General features: G+C 36.6%; 1 protein-coding gene across 1 annotated transcript in view; it reads right to left on the bottom strand.

Moving 5' to 3' along the window:
• LOC125232459 (protein doublesex) overlaps positions 1 to 23,053 on the bottom strand; it is a 354,551-nt gene that overhangs the window by 46,281 nt on the left and 285,217 nt on the right. The gene's annotated exons all lie outside the window — the stretch shown is intronic.

Genomic DNA, 23,053 nt, shown 5'->3' on the forward strand with positions numbered 1-23,053 from the left:
AGCTTCAGTGCCACTCTTGGCAAAATAAGGGGTTGAAAGAAAACGAAACTGTGGCATTGCAGTGACAGGTTGCCAGCCTCTCGCCTACGCCACAATTTAACCCAAATCCCATAGTCGCCTTCTACGACACCCACGGGAAGAAAGGGGGAGGTGAAATTCTTAACCCGTCACCACACAGGCAAACTATAATTATCACCTAATACAATCAAGCAATTGCTCAATTTAGCAAGTGAGTTACATGCAATAAAAAAAAAACACTTTTCTCGAGTATTCGGCATTTTAAGTTAGTAGGCTCGAGTATTCGGCATTTTAAGTTAGTAGGCTCGAGTATTCAGCATTTTAAGTTAGTAGGCTCGAGGCTCGAGTATTCGGCATAGTAAGTTATAAAATATGTTACTCGATAGGGTGCCTTTCCACCAGAGATGCGCTATGCTACATTGGTAAGGCACTGGTCCCACCGCGAGCTAGTAAGCTATGAGCTATCGGCTATAAAAACGAACAAAAGATAGTCGCTCCCGTGCAAATAAAAGAGACACGCCGATGTTTAGTTACTCGCCCAGCGGTGAGCTATCAAAATCGCCGTGTCTCTTTTATTCGCACGGGAGTGCTTATCTTTTGTTCGTTTTTATAGCCAATAGCTCATAGCTTACTAGCTCGCGATGGGACCAGTGTCTAGTTAATGCTAGACGCGTCGGATATCCACCAATCATGCTTAGTCAAACCCGGTCCCACCAGCGCTATGCTTTGTGGAACAATGAACATGATTGGTGAATGAATGTCTGTTTTTTTTTTAAATAAATAAATATTATAAGACATTCTTACACAGATTGACTGAGTCCCACGGTAAGCTCAAGGTGGCTTTTGTTGCAGCTACTCTGACAACGATACATATAATATACAAATACTTTATATACATAGAAAATAACCATGACTCAGGAACAAATATCTGTGCTCATCACACAAATAAATGCCCTTACCGGGATTCGAACCCGGGACCGCGGCGTAGCAGGCAAGGTTTAAATTGTTATACGAGCAAAAAACCTGAATAAGTATCATTCAATTATTTTAATATATTTTGTAATTGTTATAAAAACATTAGCACCATCTAATCAACCACACAATTTTAATTTATTGTTCAAGTTACTTTTTTTCTCACTTTTCTTGTCTTTTGCGAGGTTATTTTTTATTTATTTATTTATTTTGCCTGTTTATTTGTATTGTCTTTGCCCTACATATTTCTTCCTGTAAGATTTTTCCGATGCCGTCAAAAATATCAAGAAACAGCATCTCCGCTAAAGTTATAAAACCAGCCAGTGGAAAATAGCAAAACAAGCACTTTGCACTTTATAGTACAAAAAAAACAAAACTGGTAACACACGTGTAGGAAGACCAGGCTAATATGAACTGTAAAGCTACATGAATAGGGGACAATATGCCTTGACACTTGATTAGTTTTAATAATTTATTACAAGCACACTGACGTAGCACGGGGTTGCAGAATGGAACATTACGATACAAGTGCGAAAATAAAAAGAGGACGTTCGGAACGAGTGGCGATAAAAACGCGACCAAAGGGAGTGTTTTAACTCGACGCTTAATTACGAATTTCCTTTTCGCACGTGTATCGTACGACGTTTTTCAGTAGAGGTGACGTAGTCGAATGGCATTTCTGCAACGCGAAATGAAAACGAAACGCCGCAAACGGTAGTCTGGCTCTGTCGCGCCTATACGCAAGAGCGATAGAGATAGATAGCTACGAGCGTTTCGTTTCGTGAGCGTTTGTGCCATTCGGCTACGTACCCTAATGGCCCTTCGAAGTTTCGAATTGACAAGAAATGAACCAATTCTCGCACTAGTGCGTAAAAAAAGCACCATCTGTACTCAAATAGTATATTTCGTTATAAGTGCGAGAAGTATGTCATTACTTCACGAGTCCCGAGACATGAGCGGCACGCGAGTGGCAAAACTCGAGACGACTGAAGAATGACATTCTCGCACGTGTGACGAACGAGGTTTTTGAATACAGTTGTTAAAAAATCACTACTACAACGAAATAAAACAATAAACAATCCGAACTCCCAATTTTCGCATTGACATTGATGCATTTTTTGACAATTCAAGCTTTGAAGCTTTTAAACTTGCGTTCATATTTTCGATTTTGCTATCCATCCAACACAATTTATTTATTTCATTGTGTGCCATAAGACCAACCAGAAAAAATATAATTATGTCGAGTGGGCTATTTCACCAGTGACATTGACACTTGACACTGACAATTTTATTCTGTGCTTATTTCTGGATTGGTAAGTAACATTGTTACTCAACATCAATATTTCCTTGTAGAATAGGCAATGGACGGCGAAGAGTCACTGTCGGGCGACAATTGTCACTATTGAGAAATCGTCACTACTTTTAAAAAAAACTTGTATCTTCGTCTGTCAATAAAAATAAAATTGTAGTAAGTATGTATGGAATGCATATAGACTTACTGCGTTTTAACTTTGAGGAGCAGCGTGAGATACGAGATTTTTTCAAAGTAGTGACGAAATAGGCCACTGGTTTTTTTAGCTAAAATATAGGTGTTAATCTCAGGGTGAAGGTTAGGATTTTAATCAATTGCCGTAACCATATTACGTGAGGCACAGATGGGCAATTGCAACTGGTCAACTTTTTTTCCATGTTTTAACAATGTTTGTATTAACAAATCGAGTGCCCACTGCTTTATATGTATATCCCACGCGTGTGGGCTGGGCACTTATCGCGCTACTGACTGAAGATGGACCATTGAGGCAACAAAATGGAAAGGTCCACCAGGAGAGCGGCGCGAAGGTCAACCAAACACGGTGGGCTGACGATGTGACCCAGGCCGCAGGGAAACAGTGGATGACGCTAGCCCTATGGACACTTGGAAAGAGATGGAGGAGGCCTTCACCCAATGAGGGGTTCATCAGAAGAAAAGAAGATACAGACAAGAACAAACACAAGACATGTAAAAAAATTTGATGAATAAATGGCTTTTTTATTTTATTTATTTTTTTATCCCACGCGTGTTTAGTGGATACATGTGGATACTAAACAGTGTAAGTAATACAATGGAAAATTTCCCTGCTGCACCTTATATCCTTCAATATTTTTTTGACGTAATTTGCGCCCGGCCGCCATTAAATGTTATAGTTATTGACCCGGTTGGATCATACTGTAAAAAGATTACATTGATTAAAGTTCAAGGGCATGACAGTTAAGGCTGCTTTCAAGAAAAACGTCAAAATAATGTAAAATTGATAGTTTTAGTCGGTGAAATACTACACTTTCCGTTATCTAATAGATATATTTAATTAATGTTTCAATTAGAGCATCTATTATCTTGATTCTTATCAGACGGGATTTTCGAAAACTAACTCACTAAATTATTTATGAATTTTTTTCTGATGTACGTTTAGGAAAACCCGCGTATAGCGCTAAATTAGTCGATCTTATTTGTAAAATTTGGACAATGTTGAATACTGAAACTGGTAAATTTATAATACGTATATCCTGAACTACAATCTTCTCAGACTACATTTTTATTGTAAGGTTTTGAAAAGGAGTAAACAAGGCTAAGACGAGTTGAATTTTTTACAGAAATTACCTAAAATTAAGTGACAATTTCTTTGAAAATCTACATCACATTGAAATTATTTTCGTACAAAATTATTCTGCAACGTTTATTAAAATTGCTCTTATTCCTTAGTGATTATAAATTTCTATTATATATTTTTGGCAATTTTTTGAAAACGAGCCTTCACCGTTACAATTATTACCACTTTTGGACATTTTCTCATATTTTGTGAGACCAAGTAGTAAAAGTCCTATAAAATGTTATATGTTTGTAAACTACTCTCAAAGCTCTTTAATTTGATACCACACACGGTATGATTAAGCGCTCGGTTGCGATTTCACTATTTTTCACATGAAAGCCCTCTTAACTTCAATGTAATAATATACATTACCGACTTTCAGAGTTGACTGGATGTCTTGATCACAGTATAATAAAGAGTACTATCGTACAGTATGGCCACTCCCGCTTCCCGCTGAAAGTGCCGCCCACCCGCTCTCGGTTACCTCACAGTTCGCCTGTCAAGAACGCGACCAGTCGACCTGTCATATCATACTCGTATCTCACTACACACGGCCGCCGGACAAGCGCAAAGCTCGGGACCTGCCCCGAGCTCTTGCACATCGACACGGAAGAAGAAGAGGACAACACCCACTGAGAGAAATTTGCATTGTGAATTTAACAAGTTCGACTTGTTGCGGTTTATCCGTTTGAATCAGCCAAACGTATGTTTAAAACAATATGTGTCAGGTTGTTTTTATAAAATCGACTTGTTGATTCAAATATATTGCCGATTCAAATGACAAGTAGCTTGTCGTTTGAACCAAAGAGCACGTAGGCGCTATTTTAACCAAAAACTTGTTGAACAAACATGAAAACTGGTTGTATTTTCTCTCAGTGCCCCCACACCACACTGAACATCATCAACATCACCACCACGCCCACGCTAGCCCGAGCTGCCGGTCGCCTTCACTGCGGCTCCGAAACCCGGCCGAAATACAGAAAAAGGTACGGTGGCCTAGATCGCGATACATTGGGGGCTCAGCTAGATGGCGCTAATATTAATATTTGTCATTTTAACACATATCATGCTAAGAATATGGCCCAATTTGTCAAAACTGAGGTTCAAAAGTTTTAAGCCTGTGTCTTGATGGCAGTATATGCACTGTGATTACACATTACACATTTTACTTCGACAATAACTCTCTATAATACTCGATCCTCTTTGATGGTATCTATTTCAGTTTTTTTTTATTTACACCGCTATATTTAAGTAAGTAAATATAATAATTTTAAATATTCAGTCGAGTTTCTTAAAGCAAAGGAAGTTTCACCAGCAATAATTGCGGTGTTGTGGTTTACACAAAGGATCTTTTCAAAAATGTAAACGAATAAAGTAGTCACGACAAGGGTCAATGGCCGATTTTAATTGGTTTAACTGTTCCATACAAAATAACGGGTGAAATCGAAATCGATGATTCTACAGTTCTGTTCTCAATCTTCAGATAAAAAAAAAATCCCTAAACTGAATTTGAACAGTGCCCCTAGCGGAACGTTTTAGAAACACAGTTTATCTTTATTATTAAGATTGAAAGTGGCATTTTCTGGTACGCTGTCGAACACTGCTACTACCTTCGACATTTTCGGCAAAAACCGGCCAAGAGCGTGTCGGGCCACGCTCAGTGTAGGGTTCCGTAGTTTTCCGTATTTTACTCAAAAACTACTGAATCTATCAAGTTCAAAACAATTTTCCTAGAAAGTATTTATAAAGTTCTACTTTTGTGATTTTTTTCATATTTTTTAAACATATGGTTCAAAAGTTAGAGGGGGGGGACGCACTTTTTTTTCCTTTAGGAGCGATTATTTCCGAAAATATAAAAATTATCAAAAAACGATCTTAGCAAACCCTTATTCATTTTTAAATACCTATCCAACAATATATCACACGTTAGGGTTGGAATGAAAAAAAAATTCAGCCCCCACTTTACATGTAGGGGGGGTACCCTAATAAATCATTTTTTTCCATTTTTTATTTTTGCACTTTGTCGGCGAGATTCATATACATATTGGTACCAAATTTCAGCTTTCTAGTGCTAACGGTTACTGAGATTATCCGCGGACGGACGGACGGACGGACGGACGGACGGACGGACGGACGGACAGACAGACAGACATGGCGAAACTATAAGGGTTCCTAGTTGACTACGGAACCCTAAAAAAATTATTAAAACTACAAAAAGCCAACGGACACGAAGCAAAATGAATTACAACTGCCTTTTATAGGAGCGTCGACGATGATATTGACACTGACATTTGTCATCGTCAGTCAAAGCCAATTTTGACAAAACTTACTGTATATGCTAATTAGTTTTTTGCAAAAATGTAATTTTTGGCACAAGCTTTTATCGCCGATTGTACCTTTCTTTCAACAGTCATCTACTTACTGCTCTCCGAGACGTTTTTAAAAACCCCTTTACTCATATTTAAAAATATTTTAAGCGGGTTACAAGTTGATATAGCGTTCGACATGTTTCGATCCATTTTCGAGGATCTTTCTCAAGAGTAGCGACCCCGCCTTTACATGTGAGAAAGATCCTCGAAAATGGATCGAAACATGTCGAACGCTATATCGACTTAACACGCTTAAAATATGTTTGAGTTTCACGGGAGTTTTATATTGTAGTTAACTTAAAACCCCTTACTCGATCGATGGGGATTCGACGTATTAAAACAGAGTGCATTGGTCCCATAAAATTTGTTGATTATGACCTCAAACACGGCCAAGAACAGTCCCGACGACTAATTCAGCCTTTAAACAAAGAGAAACGAAATCGAAATCGGTTCATCCGTTCGGGAGCTACGATGCCACAGACAGACAGACACACAAACAGACAGACAGACACGTGAAACTTATAACGCCTTAACACCCCGTCGTTAAAAAGAAAGCCCTGTGGAATTACAATCCACTTATTTTTCTTCACAACAAACTTGGACCACCCTAATAAACACCTGGGGGGTTACCATGAAGTGCTAAAGCCATTCACTTTAGGTTAAGAGAAAGGGACGAAGCTGCAGCAGTTCCATAGCTCCGTCCCTCTCTCTCAACCTAAACTGAACGGCTTTAGCACTTCATGGTAGCCCCCCAGTTCTTATAGTGTCTTCAGAATTCCAAAAATCTAAAGCAGCGATCTTACGGTATAGTCAGCGGAATGCTTTATTAAACCTTTCAAAAAGTTTCAACGCTATCTTGATTGGAAGGGGAAGGCCTACCGCGAATTCAACGTGTTGCCTCCATGTGGCCTTTACCTACTGCGCCTTAAGACGCAACAGGAACGAAAAGGCTAAAATGGAAAGCCCCTTTCTATTCGGGAATTTTAGTTAAATAAACTCGTGTTATTAACTAGATTTATGGAAAAAAATATCCATTAAGAACAACTCAGTTAAAGGATATTGCGAAAAAAATCTTTAAAATCGAGGTACCACTCTCGACTGTTTCCTCCTCCAAACTTTAATCAATCGGAACGAAATGTGAGAATCTGAATAATCATGAAATATTCTGTGTCGGACTATTTAGTTTCTTAGCTAATTGTTACCAATTTTGAATATCGCACCTTTTTGCGCTATAATGAAAAAGGCCGTCTTAGGAAATGTTTGATGGGCTCTAGCGTCATTAAAAATCAAACTATCAAAAAAATCAAAACGGTCCGACATAGATAAAAATAATAATAATCTGTGATGAAAAAATCATTGCTCTAGCTTTAATAACCAGGGAGGAAATAGTCGAGAGTGTTTGTATGGAAAATTGACCCCTCCTGTTGCCTTTTAACAAGTCGTAATCAATTAGTGCTCACGTGGCCTGAGGAGGTTTTGTCTTTGCTTATTAAGGCTCATAAAACGACAATGTGTTAGTTTGAAATGGCTTCGTATAATTATAAAATACGTTCGCTAATTTATGCAGCCAGAAAAACCATTAGAGAGCCTGCTGAAAAAAGTTATCTTCATCTCTATCACTATCGAGCGATAGAGAGGCAGATAGAATAAATTTTATATGTATTTAGTGAAAGTCTATAAACAGCGTGTGTGATCCGTTTTCCATGCATTCCAAAGGGACAACAGGATTCAACTCCAGTATAATAAAGAGTAGGTACTATCGTACAGTATGGCCACTCCCGCTCCCCGCTGAAAGTGCCGCCCACCCGCTCTGGGTTACCTCATAGTTACCGCCTGTCAAGAACGCGAACAGTCGACCTGTCATATCTCTCATACAAGCATAGTACGCGTTCACCTACACGAGCTTAGACTGTGTGCTAGGAACGCGCCTCTTGACCGCTAGTGTCCGAGATGTGATTTGACTGATTTTTTTTTTAATACTACGTCGGTGGCAAACAAGCATACGGTCGCTTGATGAAAAGGGGTCACCGTCTCCTGTGACGACCGGTCTGGGGTAGTTGGTACTGTTGGTAGTGACCCTGACTGCTAAGTAAGCCGCGGTCCCGGGTTCGAATCCCGGTAAGGGCATTTATTTGTGTGATGAGCACAGATATTTGTTCCTGAATCATGGATGTTTTCTATGTACGAGTATATAAGTATATATTTATCTATATAAGTATGTATTTCGTCGCCTAGCACCCAGACTACCCAGAGTACAATCTTTGCTTAGTTTGGGGCTAGGTCGATCATGATCTGTGTAAGGTGTCCCCCAATATTTATTTATTTATTTATAGACGCCTGCAACTCAAGGAGTGTCACGTGCGCGTTGCCAACCCATTAGAAACTTGTACACTCCTACATTGCTGTCAAACTTCGGTTTTGCAGGAAGGGTCTTTTCTGTACGACTATACCTCATTTTTTTAGCATTAGAGAGAACGTAAAAGCACGAAGCATGAGGTTATTTATATGAGACATTTTTGCCACAACTGTCATTCATCAACTGTCAGTATCATAAACAGACATTTTAATAAAATACTCTATTGTTTTCTAGACTAAAATTAAAAAAAGTGTGTTTTATATTTATATATAAATAATACAATTGGACAGTGTTATGGAATAAGCGATCAAGCGACAGTTAGTTGAAATCGAGAAAATGAGCTAGAAAGATTTGAAATTTGAATCAGTTGTTGTAAGTTCATTTATAAAGCAAAAAAGTTAATTTTGACATTAAACCTATAAAAGTGTTCATAATTTAAATTGATAAAAAAAATAACACCATACCTATTCAAGTTTCGAAGTTATTAACGTTTTTCCGCTTGATTCTTTATTGAACTAATACTGCGATGAGGTTAATTTATTTCGCCGTAGCGTACTATGAGACACATTTTGTCGCTTGATTCTTTAATGCAAATTGTTAGAGGTAAAGTGAATACTGAAATAAAATAAAATTCCATATATTTGAGTAAATAGTGCTATTGTAAATAAATTAACAACAATGTTTTCCTCCACAATGATTAGGACTAATCCGTCTAACAATTTAGTTTTGTTCTGCAATCAACTTTTTTTAATAAATGTCATAAAAATCAGCATATATGGCACAATTGGCATTGTAACTAATAATAATTCATTAGTACTAGCCAGGATTACACACATAAGATATTATGATATAACAAAACCTCTTGATACTTAGTTCTCATTAAGCGAAATATCCTGCAATTTCAAATATGTAACAACGAATTAAACGACACCAATAGGGCGGTTAAATCGATATTGCGTTTATAAATCATCAAAACTTTAAACCAAAACGAATTAATAACATCTTTATGGCGTTTAACTCGATTTTGCGATTTAGAATATACGCTTATTATAATTTGTAAAAGTAAATTTGACGTTCAATTCGTTTTTACGTAACGACTTAGTACACAGGGCCATACAAATTTTAACGTGTCGCTTGATTCTACCCCTTAAAATAAGGCTGTAAGCATGATTTTTCAACAAAGAAATAATCAATACTATAGATTATCACATTTATATCCGAACTGCATTCATAACTTTTTTTTCGGATTTTGGCGCTTAGTTCGCTATTCCATAACACCGTCCAATTATACGTACATATAATTGTATTACTTATTTTATTTATGTATTATTTAAAATTTCCTAATTATATCTGGAAAGGTTGCACATTAAAAAACCTAAAGAAGGAGACATTTGGAACTATCGGTTCATTTTATGAGCTGTCAATGTTGCCAATGGTAATTATTTATTTATACATATTAGGTACGTTATTTTTTGGATTGACGTATAGAATTTTATGACACGAGCATTTATTTTGTTACTTTATTATTGATACTCTATTTTGTGCTGTATTTTTGGTGGCATTCAACTGTGATTACCTACTGCAATGGATCAGCCGGAGGCCCAAGTGGCTTGCAAAAACACCGTCACGTAGTCCTCTGACTAACATTCAGAGTACTCATTTCTCGAATAAATAAATAATCACTCCAATTTTGCTTAGCAAATAATCAAATGATGCGGTTGATACACCTACGGGTGCAATTAAAAAAAAAATCTGAAAATAACTAATATTGACCTGTTATGTTCTCGTTCTGGTTAAAATTCTTAACATCTAATATTTGTCCTAAGAAGATAGGTTAACGACGACTGCTTCTTTATTTACCAAACGGGGTATAGTGAGTTCGTGAGTAGGTAGGTAAGTCCTATTCTTTATTTTGTTCCTTAAGCTGGAAACGCTGATGCCAGGATTTGTTGCAGTACAGGACTTATATGACGATCCAGTCCTCTAGCCAAGTTTCCGAACAAATGACGAAGCCGCCGAGCCCCGTCCGAAACGTCACAAGTGTTATTAGATAGTACGTGACATGTGACGTTTTGGAGTGGACGGGTGAAGTATCAGGAAACAATTCAATCAAAGTTTTAGCCGTAAACGTGGAGTCTGGTTTATAGCTGTGAGCGGTAGCCTTACCATGAGTATGACGTGGACATGTTCGATCGACTACTTAATCTTTGATATAAACTTTCACGATTCCTATTAACATACCTATTTAAGCCCCCAATAATAGTTACCCTTCGGGTTGGAAGATCAGGGGCCCGTTTCTCGAAAGGTACAAGCCTTGTATTACAAGTGCGCGAACTGTCAAAGCGTATGGGTTTCCATGGAAACACACTTGTAATACAAGGCTTGTACCTTTCGAGAAACGGGCCCCAGATGGCAGTCGCTTTCGTAAAAAATCGCCAAATCTAGGGATCAGTTGTCAAAGCGAACCCCCAGGCGCCCATGAGCCGTGGCAAATGCCGAGATAACGCAAGGAGGAAAATGACCTATTTGAAATTACAAACGGGACCTAATCGCGTAAAACTATATTTTTAAAACCTCCGACGTTTCAAGGACGGTATTGTTCCCGTGGTCTCGGAGCAGATTTCTTTATCTCTCAAATATAAGATTAGAATTTTATATTACAAACTTTTATCAAATAAAAAATAAAAATAGAAATGTTTATTTGCTAGAATACGTCACAATTTAGGTCTTAAAAATAGATACAGAATCCGTATTCAGTCGACATAAAGCCATTGCAAAGTGTTTGTATTCCGTAATGGTACATCAGGTACAGTCGACTACAAAAAGATGTATCCACTTTTTCACCTTATTACAATGCAATAAGGTGAAAAAGTGAATACATCTCTTTGTAGTCGACTGTACATGCATATCATTTTAATTGTACTAAATCCTAATAATATATAAAACAATTCCATAATAATTATAAATAAAATAAATTCTTTATTTACACATGAATTATTGCACATTACAAATTATAAAAAATAAATTATAAATAAATTAGAAAGTTTATATACTTTTATTACTTTTCTCTAATCACGACATGACACAACCGTGTAATACTATTTGAGATAATTCTAATTCACAAAGGTTACATTAACTTATCACAGAGTTTCCACATAAGACCTTCTGTCTCCATCATCATATTGGCTTGGTGGTACCATAATATTATAAATAAATAAATATTATAGGACATTCTTACACAGATTGACCCACGGTAAACCGAAGATGACATGTGTTGTGTAATATATAAATATGTACATAAAAAACATCCATGTGCTCATCTCTCAGAAAACACCCTTTCTAGATTTCGGGTCTAATTTTTGCGTTCAAAAATATCACAAACAAATAATTTGTTTTCGTTTGACGCGGTTACTCGTGGTAGGCGTACCCGGCGTTTACACTTTTATGTGTGCTGATAAGAATTTATACAAAATAAAGTTTCTGCGCCAAATGAAATATCGTTTTCGAATCAGCTTTTGTTCATTGTTATTGTTAGAAAAGATCTCTTCATTAGAAGATATCTACTTAAAAAAAAAAAAATTAACCCTTAAATGCATAGTGATGTATATCATCTATTTTTGACTCTAATGACAGCATGTCAAAATTCAAATTTGAATAAATCTTCGTCAAGGTCCTGCATTTAAGGGCTAAACTGTTTATTTCTATAAATAATTACAAAAATAACATGTTTTTTCTTAACTATTAATCTTAACTAATAAAGATTTTTTGAGTTAAGGAGTCCTGCCTTTTATAACTAAGTAATTATACTAATTATTGCATGCATTTTTACATATTTGAGGGTTAATTATTCAATTAATTGGCGTCGTTAGACTGCCTTATCTTAATAGTTATTTGTTATACAAGGGGGCAAAGTTGTATTTTAACGCCGAGTGTGGAATTGAAAAACGAGCAAGTGAAAGGATTCTATAGTTGAACCACGAGCGAAGCGAGTGGTTCGAGAATAGAATCCTGAACTTGCGAGTTTTTTAACACACGAGAAGTAAAATACATTTGCACCCGAGTGTAACACAAAACTTTTCCCCTCACTATAACGAGGAAACTACAACGCAAAAAATGAGTTTATCACTGCTTTCAGTAGTTCCACAGGTGGTAAATCATCTTTATTACTAGATTCACCTACCTTTAGCAATTTTAAAGCAGTTAATTTGACTTTATTCAAGGTCAAATTACTTTACTCACTAGTGGATAAAACACCGCACACTTCATGCGTTTTTACCCGCTGGTATTAAAGGACAAAACACGTGTTTCCGAGCTAGTGAGGGGAAAACAAATATTTCTTACCTGCTTATTCATTCGTCCCTCCAACGAATTTAATAGTTCGTTTGAAAATCTTAAATAAGTAGATATTCAGTTGAAGCGTGACCAGAAATATATGAACTATTTCCTTTAGCAGTTTAGCTGTGGGGGCAGGAAGTGCACTGAGAGAAATTTGCATTGTGAATTTAACAAGTTCGACTTGTTGCGGTTTATCCGTTTGAATCAGCCAAACGTATGTTTAAAACAATATGTGTCAGGTTGTTTTTATAAAATCGACTTGTTGATTCAAATATATTGCCGATTCCAATGACAAGTAGCTTGTTGTTTGAACCAAAGAGCACGTAGGCGCTATTTTAACCAAAAAACTTGTTTAACGAACATGAAAACTGGTTGTATTTTCTCTCAGTGTGGAAACTGGATGAGATTAGCTCAGAATCGAGACAAGAGCGAAATACTAGAACGGTTGATGATTATGAAATCGGGTTGGCTTTGATTGTTGGGCTTCACCCGATTATTTAAGTATGAGGGTGCGGAAGACGCCCGGCTTTGGACCGCGTAAATTGGGCCCTCCCGTCTCTTTAAGTAAAAGGGCACCCCTGTTTTGAACCGCGTAAGGCTTCGCTCAACTTTTTAAGTATGAGGGCGCCTTGGACTGCGTAAGTCGCATGAAACTGCTCATCTTTCAGTGCTACTCTAAGCAATTAAGGCCATTAAGGGGTTAAAAGTAAACTATAGGTACTGAGCGTATAAGCATGAGCGAAATTGAAGGTACGAAAGAAAATCGTGTTTTTTATACGTTTAAATAAGAATCCGAGTACCTATCCCAAATATATGCTTTGTATGATTATTAATTAATGACTTTGAAAAAAAAATATATTGAAGACACTTTGCACGGATCAACTTATAGCACACTCAACGAAGCCTACCTCATCGGAAATAATTCGTGTATAAGCGAATTTTAGTATAATTGTAGGGAATGGTGTCTTAATCCACAGACTCAAAGTACTCGGGGTGGAGGTGGAGATAACGGGTGGAGGGGGGTGTAAAGGTCCCTTTTTTTAGTTTTTCGTGAATACCTCTTGAACTGTGCCACGTAGCAAAAAATGTTCTAAGACACAAGTAATCTTCAGAAAATTCTCTACAAAAAAAGTATGTACACTTTTTATCTGGGATCGTTCATGAAATATGGAGTGAAAAAGATGGACAAAAATATTTTTTTTTATAATGCAAGTGTGGTGAAAAACGTTGTGTGTAACTCGGGAAGTATGAATATTACTAACTCGAGTCTTAACTTACTCTCGTTAGTATTATTCAATGTACTATTATTGTTCATCTTTTCCCCTCCATATTTCATGAACTATTGATCCCAGATAAAAAGTGTACATACTTTTTTTGTAGAGAATTTTATGAAGATTACTTGTGTTTTTAGAACATTTTTTGCTACGTGACACAGTTTAAGAGGTATTCACGAAAAACTAAAAGGGACCTTTACACCCCCCTCCATCCGTTATCTCCACCCCCACCCCCGAGTACTTTGAGTATGATAATTAAGACACCATTCTCTACAACTATGCCAAAATTCACTTAAACACGAATTATTTCCCCCGACAGGCAGTTAAAAGTGTTCTTTGGGCGTGCTATTAGCCCCAAACTAAGCAAAGCTTGTACTATGGGTGCAACGCGACGATACGAGGGTCATGCCAAAAGAAGTTAGATACTCCATGGTCATTTGATCGATACTGACCAGTTATACACCATTTTAAAGGTAGGTTTTTTGCTTATAAATTTAAAAATGGAACACTTGGAAATTCTTAGGATTCTTTTTTTAATTATTTTTTTTCTAAATAATTTTGGCGGGAATTTTCTGCAACAATGGAGCTTACTCGACGTGATTTTCGTGTTAAGATATATTATGACTTTAAAAAAGGTTTAAAACCTCATGAGTGTTTTGAACTTTTAGTTTCGACTTTTGGAGAGTTTGCGTGTTCACGTGCAACTGTTTTTAATTGGTTTTCTAAATTTAAAAGAGGATGGGAGAGCTTTGAAGATGAGGCGAAGACCAGATGGCCGCCAACCGCAGTCACTGAAGAAAATGTACAGGCTGTGGAATAAAATATTCGTGCGAACCGACGAATTACATATGTAGAGCTCGAGCGTGAACTGGGCATTGGATCAGCAGCATTGCAAACTATAATTCATAGTAATCTGTCTCTTCATAAGCGTTGTTCAAGATGGGTGCCGCACAAGCTCACCGATTTACAGAAAGGCCGTTGCGTGGATTGGTGCAAATTTATGATAGATAAATTCCACGCAGGCGAGAAAAAAAAACGTATATGATATACTTACAGGTGACGAAACATGGCTATATAACTACGATCCCGAAACAAAGCGACAGTCCACAGTATGGTGTTTTGAAGATGAGCCGACGCCAACAAAATGTCGCCGAACCCGAAGCACACAAAAACAAATGGTTGCCTCATTTTTCTGCAAGACGGGACATATTGCTAAAATAGTGCTAGAAGATCAAAAGACAGTTAATTCAGAATGGTATGTGACAGTTTGTGCCCCAAGAGTACTGTCAGCTTGGTGTGACAAGCGGCCGAAGTCAGGAACCCGGCACCTGCTCTGGCACCACGACAACGCTGCCCCGCACACTTCCGCTAGAACACTTGACTATTTCAGCTCAAAAAACGTGACTATTCTGCCCCACCCCCATATTCCTCTGACCTAGCCCCCTGTGATTTTTACCTTTTTCCTAAAATTAAAGAAAAATTAAAAGGAAAGCGATTTGACAACAAAGAAGATGCCTTGGCTGCGTATAATTACGAAATTTCTGAGGTGTCTAAAGAAGAGTGGTCATCGGTATTTTCTAAGTGGTTTAGACGGATGGAAAAGTGTATACGTGTTCACGGTGAATACTTCGAAAAAATAGATAGCTGTAATAAAGTATAAAGTATGTAAATCTTGAGTATCTAATTTCTTTTGGCATGACCCTCGTATACATACTTAAATAGATACATACTCCAACCAAACTCCACCAAAACATCCATGACTCAGGAACAAATATCTGTGCTCATCACACAAATAAATGCCCATACCGGGATTCGAATTTCGAACCCAGGACCAAAAGAGCAGAACCAAAAAAAAAGTGCAGAAAAGTTTGAAGTGCAGTACTTCAGGTTCCTTTTTGATTTTTTTTTATGTTACGTTACAAAATACAAAAACTCGTAATTCGAAGCAATATAGTCGCAAAGAAACGGGTCTGCTTATCGAAGACTCGTGCAGAAGCCAGGCACGTTATAAACAGTGTCATTCCAGAGAGTCCCGATTCCCGTGCTATAGGCGGAGCGGGGTCAATGACCGGCACCTGTTGGGCTACCACGACACCCAAGTCATGAGAGACTATAGGTTAAGCTAATTTTACTTTAGGCACTAGTCGCCAGCGATGAGCGGGAAGCGATAAGAAATAGCTGAAAACTAGGCTTGTGTCGTTCACGAACTATGAACTGTTAGGAATAAAATCCCATCAATGACCGAAATGAACTGAATCTTTCCGTGCTCTGTGAATCGGTTTTTGCTCATTTAGTTCAGTATAGGATCGGCGAGCGCGAGCGGTTACGATCAAGAAAGAGTGTGTGACTGCCCCGACCGGGAGCGAGGTATTTAGCAAAGCGACACAAAAACTTACAACCTTTCGGCCCGGAATTGTTATTAAGTTATTATCTGTGGAATATTCGTATCATTTTGACACTAGTCGGTCCCATTCGTTCTGATCTTTTCGCTGGTCTGACTGAACTAAATGAGCAAAGACCTAAAAGAGCGAACTAGTTCGTGGGAGCGATTGAACGAGATCGGAGCGCTCCGATCAACGAACGAAACGGCACAAGCCTACTGAAAACGAAGAGGCGAGAAGCGGGTATACCACAGATATATGAATGCTCTGAGGGGTATACCTACTTAGTTCAGGGTACGTAGCCGAATGGCACAAACGCTTACAAAACGTGCGCGTGTTGCTCGCGTGCGTATTAGCGCGACAGATCTAAGTTTCTACCGTGATTTTTAAGCACCGACGCAAAAACGACGGTGTGTTATAAGTTTGACGTGTCTGTCTGTCTGCATGTATGTATGGTTTAAGACATTTATTATCTCATAAAGAATTTACAAAATTCGCTTACATGATATGTAATTTTATAAGTTAAGATATTTTATGGCTAGCGTGCAGTTCATACATAAGATTTAGGTTTATAAAGGTTTGCAAATAAGGTGCCTCAGTTAGGGTTTGAGATCCGGATATCCGGATATCCGAATTATCCGGATATCCGTTGAATTTGAGATCCGGATCCGAGGTCTCATAGGATCCGGATAAAACGGATAATACGGATCCGTTAAATATGGGTATCTATCCACGCCAGAAAGAATTTTCGAATGAAATTGATAAATTATTTCTTGTATTTTGTCGCCTAAAATATTTATTCACATTTATTTAATTCAAATCCTGAATTGAATATCAAGCTAGGTTAGGTTTGGTACATTACGCCATGCGATGAATACATAAAACTATATGTTAACAAACTAAATAAAATGAACAGTAAATCATTATTTTTAAAACTGCTTTCGTTTCTAACTGGATGCATCCCGCAGGAACAACGATAAATTATTAATTTTCTATAAAGCAGAAACGATTGCCATGGATGTTTTAAAGCTTAATGATGAATTAGAAATCATGGAAGTAATTAATATCATTATATACCTAATTATTTTATAAGCTGAATACAGATCCAATTTTTTTTTGTATTTAATAAGATGGGAGGTAAACTAGCAGACATGTCGCCTGATGGTAAGCGATCACTCTCGCCTATAGACACCCAAAACACCAGAAGGATTGGAGATGCGCAGCCAGCCTTAGAGCTTCACTGAAAAGCGACTGGCAAATATCAAATGACATTTTGCACATAAGTTCAGAAAAACAATTGAAAATGGTACACGATAACTAAATATGTGTAACATATTTTACACGTCTAATACGTGTAACGCAATAAAATAATATTATTTTATCTTTTTTCCTACATCTGCAATTTCGCATGGATGTATTTCTTGGCTGTGGTTACGGATAGACGCCCCAGTAAAACGGAGGTAAATATTAGTGAACAACACTAAATTACCCTGCATAAGCTTATGTATGTTAAACAAAAATATTGGCCTACTGTTTAATGTTATATGCTGTGTACAATGGGAGTGACATGAATTGTGTCGCTTAACTTCAAACTCGGGTAAATCCATTCTGCTTTTTTTGTATAATGGTCCTTAAAACCGTATCGATTTTCGCGAGTTTGAAGTTAAACGACACAATTGTATGTTAAAAGTTCGTCTAAAAAGTTAATGAAGCAATAATAGACTATATTTATGTCGTTCTGTGAGTTTAAATTATTTTGATTTGACGAAACCCCTATAAAAAGTGACCTTTTCAACACGGATCCGTTTTATCCGAAATATCCGGATATCCGGATCCGGCAAATCTTAAGATCCGAAATATCCGGATCCGAAAAATCGGCGGATCTTGCAAACCCTAGCCTCAGTGAATGTGTTTAAAAACAGACTAGACAAGTGGCTTTTAAATAATAAGATAGTGACATGACTTTGCTAACTATAAATCATGAGACACTGTGTGACATAGGCTCATCAGCTGAATAGCTCGCCTATAATTGAATAATAATAATAATAAGAAGCAAAATAAATAAAGGAAATAATAATATTATTCGTTAAATATTATACAAGTTACAATTATGCATGCACGTATGTCTGTCTGTCTGTGTATCTGTCTGCCTCCCAACTAACAAAAATTAGTCTTATAGTGGCTTATAATGCCAAAAATAGTACTCTTATAATAACCTTGTAAACCCTTTACAAGAGGGCATTTGGGCACACCTTATAAGGCCAAAAACCTTATATCCCCCTTGTAGTTGCTATATTATTAGCTTTCTTATCTTGTACGTGCTTTATTATGGCATGCAATAAGAAAGTTAACCTTATAATGGCAAGAAAAGTGCTTTTAAAAGGCTAATGTACTAATAAGAATCATATTTAAAGCTTTAATAAAGGCAATTATACTTGTAAGAATCATATTCAAAGCTTTAATAAGGGCAATAGCTCTTGTACACGTTTTGTGATCATCAGATATAAGGGAGTAAAACTCATAACGGCGAAACAGGATGCTGTTTTAAAAGTTTATTGTGCTTTTCGTAGTGATTTATGTGTACATCATCATCAAGTCATCCATTTTGCAAGTTAGTAAACGGTAAGTTAACTTTTACATATTACAATTATTTGCTTATTTATTATGAAAACTGTGTGGGAATCCAATTTCATGGTGAAATGTGATATAAAATGTGTTGTATTATTAATGCGCCCTTGTATTTCAACGGTTTTGTACTAAAAATGCGGTTAATTAATTTTGACATGTCTTGAGCAAGGCTGTTATAAGAGTAAAAGCAGTAAGCACATCATTTACAAATACTCTATAAGAGTAAAAACTTTATATTGGGTTGGTAAGAAAGTAATGAGCGATCGATTGAATTCCACATAAAATTTTTGAGAGAGTTCTAGAATCTTCTATGGTCGAAAGTATATAAAGGGCGAGTCGCACAGTTTCTCGTCAGTCATTCACTAGCTGTCGCCGAGCTAATATAAGGAAGAAAATGGACGAATTAAAAGTGCATGTAAGGCATTGCTTACTATATGAATTTCAGTCTGGCCCTTCAGCCGCCGAAGCAGTGCGTAATATATGTCAGCGTGTTGCTCCTGAAGTTGTGTCTGAGGCCACGGCGAAACGATGGTTCCAGCGGTTTCGTAGTGGCGACTTTTCATTATCAGATCAACCTAAGTCTGGTCGACCGGTGAAGATTGATGTAGCCAAATTAAAAACCTTAATTGAAGGAGATCCGAGGCTAACGAGTCGTACTCTTGCTACCGAGTTAGGCTGCTCTCATGTCACCATAGAAACACATTTACACGAGTTGGGAAAAAACTACAAATACAGTGTTTGGATACCGCATGAACTTGATAGAGATCAACTAAACCGCCGTGCCGATATCTGCATACAACTTCTGTCTTTTCGCCGCACATTCAACTGGTTAGACCATCTTATCACTGGAGATGAAAAATGGGTCTTATATATAAATCACACACGCAAACGTCAGTGGCTAGCTCCAAACGAAAAAGGAATAGAGGCACCAAAAACAGAGCCTCACCCGAAAAAAGTTATGCTGTCCGTTTGGTGGGATATTCATGGTATTATTCACTGGGAACTCCTACCAAGTGGAATGCCTGTTACCGCATCAGTATACTGTAATCAGCTTGAAAATTTAAACCAAAAAATCTGTCAGAATCGTCCACAGCATGCTAAAGTTTTTTTCTTACACGACAATGCTCGCCCACACATTGCAAAAGTGACTCGGCTAAAGCTATTGGAGCTAGGTTGGAAAGTGATACCTCATCCACCGTACTCTCCAGACTTGGCACCTTCGGATTACGCATTGTTCAGATCGCTAAGCAATGTCTTGAATGAAAAAAAGTTCGATGATCAAGCCCATCTACGACAGTACATAGCTGAGTTTTTTGAATCTAAACCTAAGAACTTCTTCGCCGATGCTATTCATTCTTTACCAGAATGATGGAGACAAGTAGTAGATAACGAAGGCCGTTATATTTTTGATAAATGATTAAAATAATAAATTAAATAAAAATTACAATATTGGTTATGATTCGCTCATTACTTTCTTACCAACCCAATAATAGCCACCGGTGTTACTTATGATTCGCCATTTTATATATCTTTAGGGTTCCTTCTCACAATTAATGAAATCCCGAACCTTACCATCTAGGGCATCTAGTTAAATATTTGTAACGGATACCAGTTAAAAATTCATAACGTTATCGTTAGAGAGCAGATTTCAGGTAGCGATTTAAATATTAATATGACTCGCATAAAATATTTATTATTTTTTCTACACACGAAAAAATGTATGGGAACATAAAAGTAAAACCCTTTTTGAATGCTTTTGTGAATATTGGGCAAAAATTATAATGATAATAAATAAAAATAAAAAAAATATTTATTTATACTTATTTCTTTAATATTTCTTCTGCGCATTGCACAGTAAAAACTTCTATTATGGCTCAAAGAATATAAAAATGAAAATAATTCGCTTCTTATATATATTTAAATTGAAAGTCCATTATTTAGAATAAAATACTTTTTGTAAATGTAGTTTGTTGAAAAAATAACATTAATTTAATCTAATTATTCAGTGAAGTTTGTGGTGTGCGATGTAGGTAATAATAATAGATTATAAACCACATGACATGTATTTAAAAAATTGCTCTAGTCATATCCATATTAATATTTAAATCGCTACCTGAAATCCGCTGTCTAGTTATCATGTACTTGGCGCAAACCTTTGAAATTGCATTTTTGTTCGAAAGACCGTTCTTTTTAAACCGGTATTTTGGGGAACGCTTTGATAAAGGTTTGGTTCGATTAACCGGCATAGAACAAAATAAAACCGTGTAGTCCGCAGCATGTCAGGTAATACTGATATTTTCAATATTTCATTAGGAAGTTATACCTAGAATTTTCAATTTAAAACAAACTTGTGCTTCGGAATATTTAATCTTCTGGTGCCTTATTTTATTACTTCCTATTGATTTATTGTAAATGCTGAGTCAAATACTCTATTTGATATTTATTATTATGGTTATTGTTACAGAATCTGTGGATGAGATACATAGTCAGCCGTTTTTAGTGACGTGAAGATGACAACTCTTCTCCTCCTCTTAGTAAGTAAGTGCTACTGAAAACCACAGACGATTTCAGTACCGCCATCACAATGGACTTTGTGTCGATAACTATAAACAGCCTAGCCTAAGACTTCAAATAAATTTTTTTTTTTTATTACAGATGAACTACAAAACGGCACGTATTCTGATGGAGAAAATCAGTCACAATCATTACTTACACCCAAAAATAAGCCCGGAGTGGTGGATCAAAAAACATGCAAAATGGAAGAGGACGCAGGAAATAGTTTAGGTTGTAAGAAAATCACACCAAGCAAAGATGGCGCTGATAATTCAAAACAAGAAAAATTTACTGATAGGTTAATTACAATTTCTACCACCGTGTAGGCGCTCTGAAGAATATATTAATATTTTGAAGTATGTAGACTCATTGAAACAGCAACATCGTGAGCAATAGAACTGAAAATATTAATCTTATAAAGTTACTTGTATCGGTTTGGTTTCGTTGCACATAAATAAATATCTTAAAAACAGTGAGTTTGTCTTTATTTGTCCTCAATTTTAATCTGTCTTAGTCCCAAAAGGACTACATATAAAATCGGTTTTTTCTTAAAATAGCCGAACATTGTATTCACTTATTCAGATCGTCCAACATTCACAATGATAATCCGCAATAAAAGATTTTTTTTATTTCAGACCAAAGTCCATAAATTAAGGAATACACTTTTGGAACTTATTCTAATAAAGTTAATCTTAAAAATTAATATTAGTAGGTACTGATGGATAAAAAAACTGAGTGCCTTGGTAATAGTCTCTTATACGCTCAGTTATGTATAATTGGCCACCTCCGAGTATGCACTCGCTAGTCTGGTATAACCGGTGGACACTCTATTTAATAATGTAAACATTGTAAAACATGGAAACAATGGACCAGTTACATTTGCCCTCCAGTCGAGATCTGCCCCGCGGCCCCGCTGTATATACCTTAACATTTTTCACCGCAGAGCTAAAGACACCTTAAATAAGAACAAAAAATATAATTATTAAGCTAAATCCAAACTCAATTCATCATTTCACGATATACCTGTATTACTGTCACTGCTGCTTGCCTGCATATTCTTATAATTATTCCATAATGGCATCCTCTACGGAACCACTAATCGATAAGTTGGGATCAGATTGTTCACATTCGCTGGATTTTCAAAATGACGAATCAAGTTTTATAAAAACTTTTAATACGACACTTTCAAGAATAATGCCTTTATAATTATTGTATAAGAGAAAATGTATTGCTTTAATTTTTTTAAACACTTTATAAAATGCTATAATTTGTTTGCTGGATAGACGTTTTATAATATGCTCCTATGAGGCATAAAGCATCATAGTTATCTTATGCATTACTTTTATAAGAATAATTAGCCATAACAAAAGCTTTTATAGTGCTTTGAATATTATACAGCGAAAAGGCATTTTAAATGGCTTCTATAAGAATACATATTTTGAAACCCTTATTGCAGTCATATAAATTGGACTTATTAACGTGTACATGGCCAAGTTATAAGAGTAAATGTACTATTGGCCAAATCCTCTTATAATGAGCT

This window comes from Leguminivora glycinivorella, chromosome 13 (assembly GCF_023078275.1).
Source record: "Leguminivora glycinivorella isolate SPB_JAAS2020 chromosome 13, LegGlyc_1.1, whole genome shotgun sequence".
Lineage (NCBI taxonomy): Eukaryota > Metazoa > Arthropoda > Insecta > Lepidoptera > Tortricidae > Leguminivora > Leguminivora glycinivorella.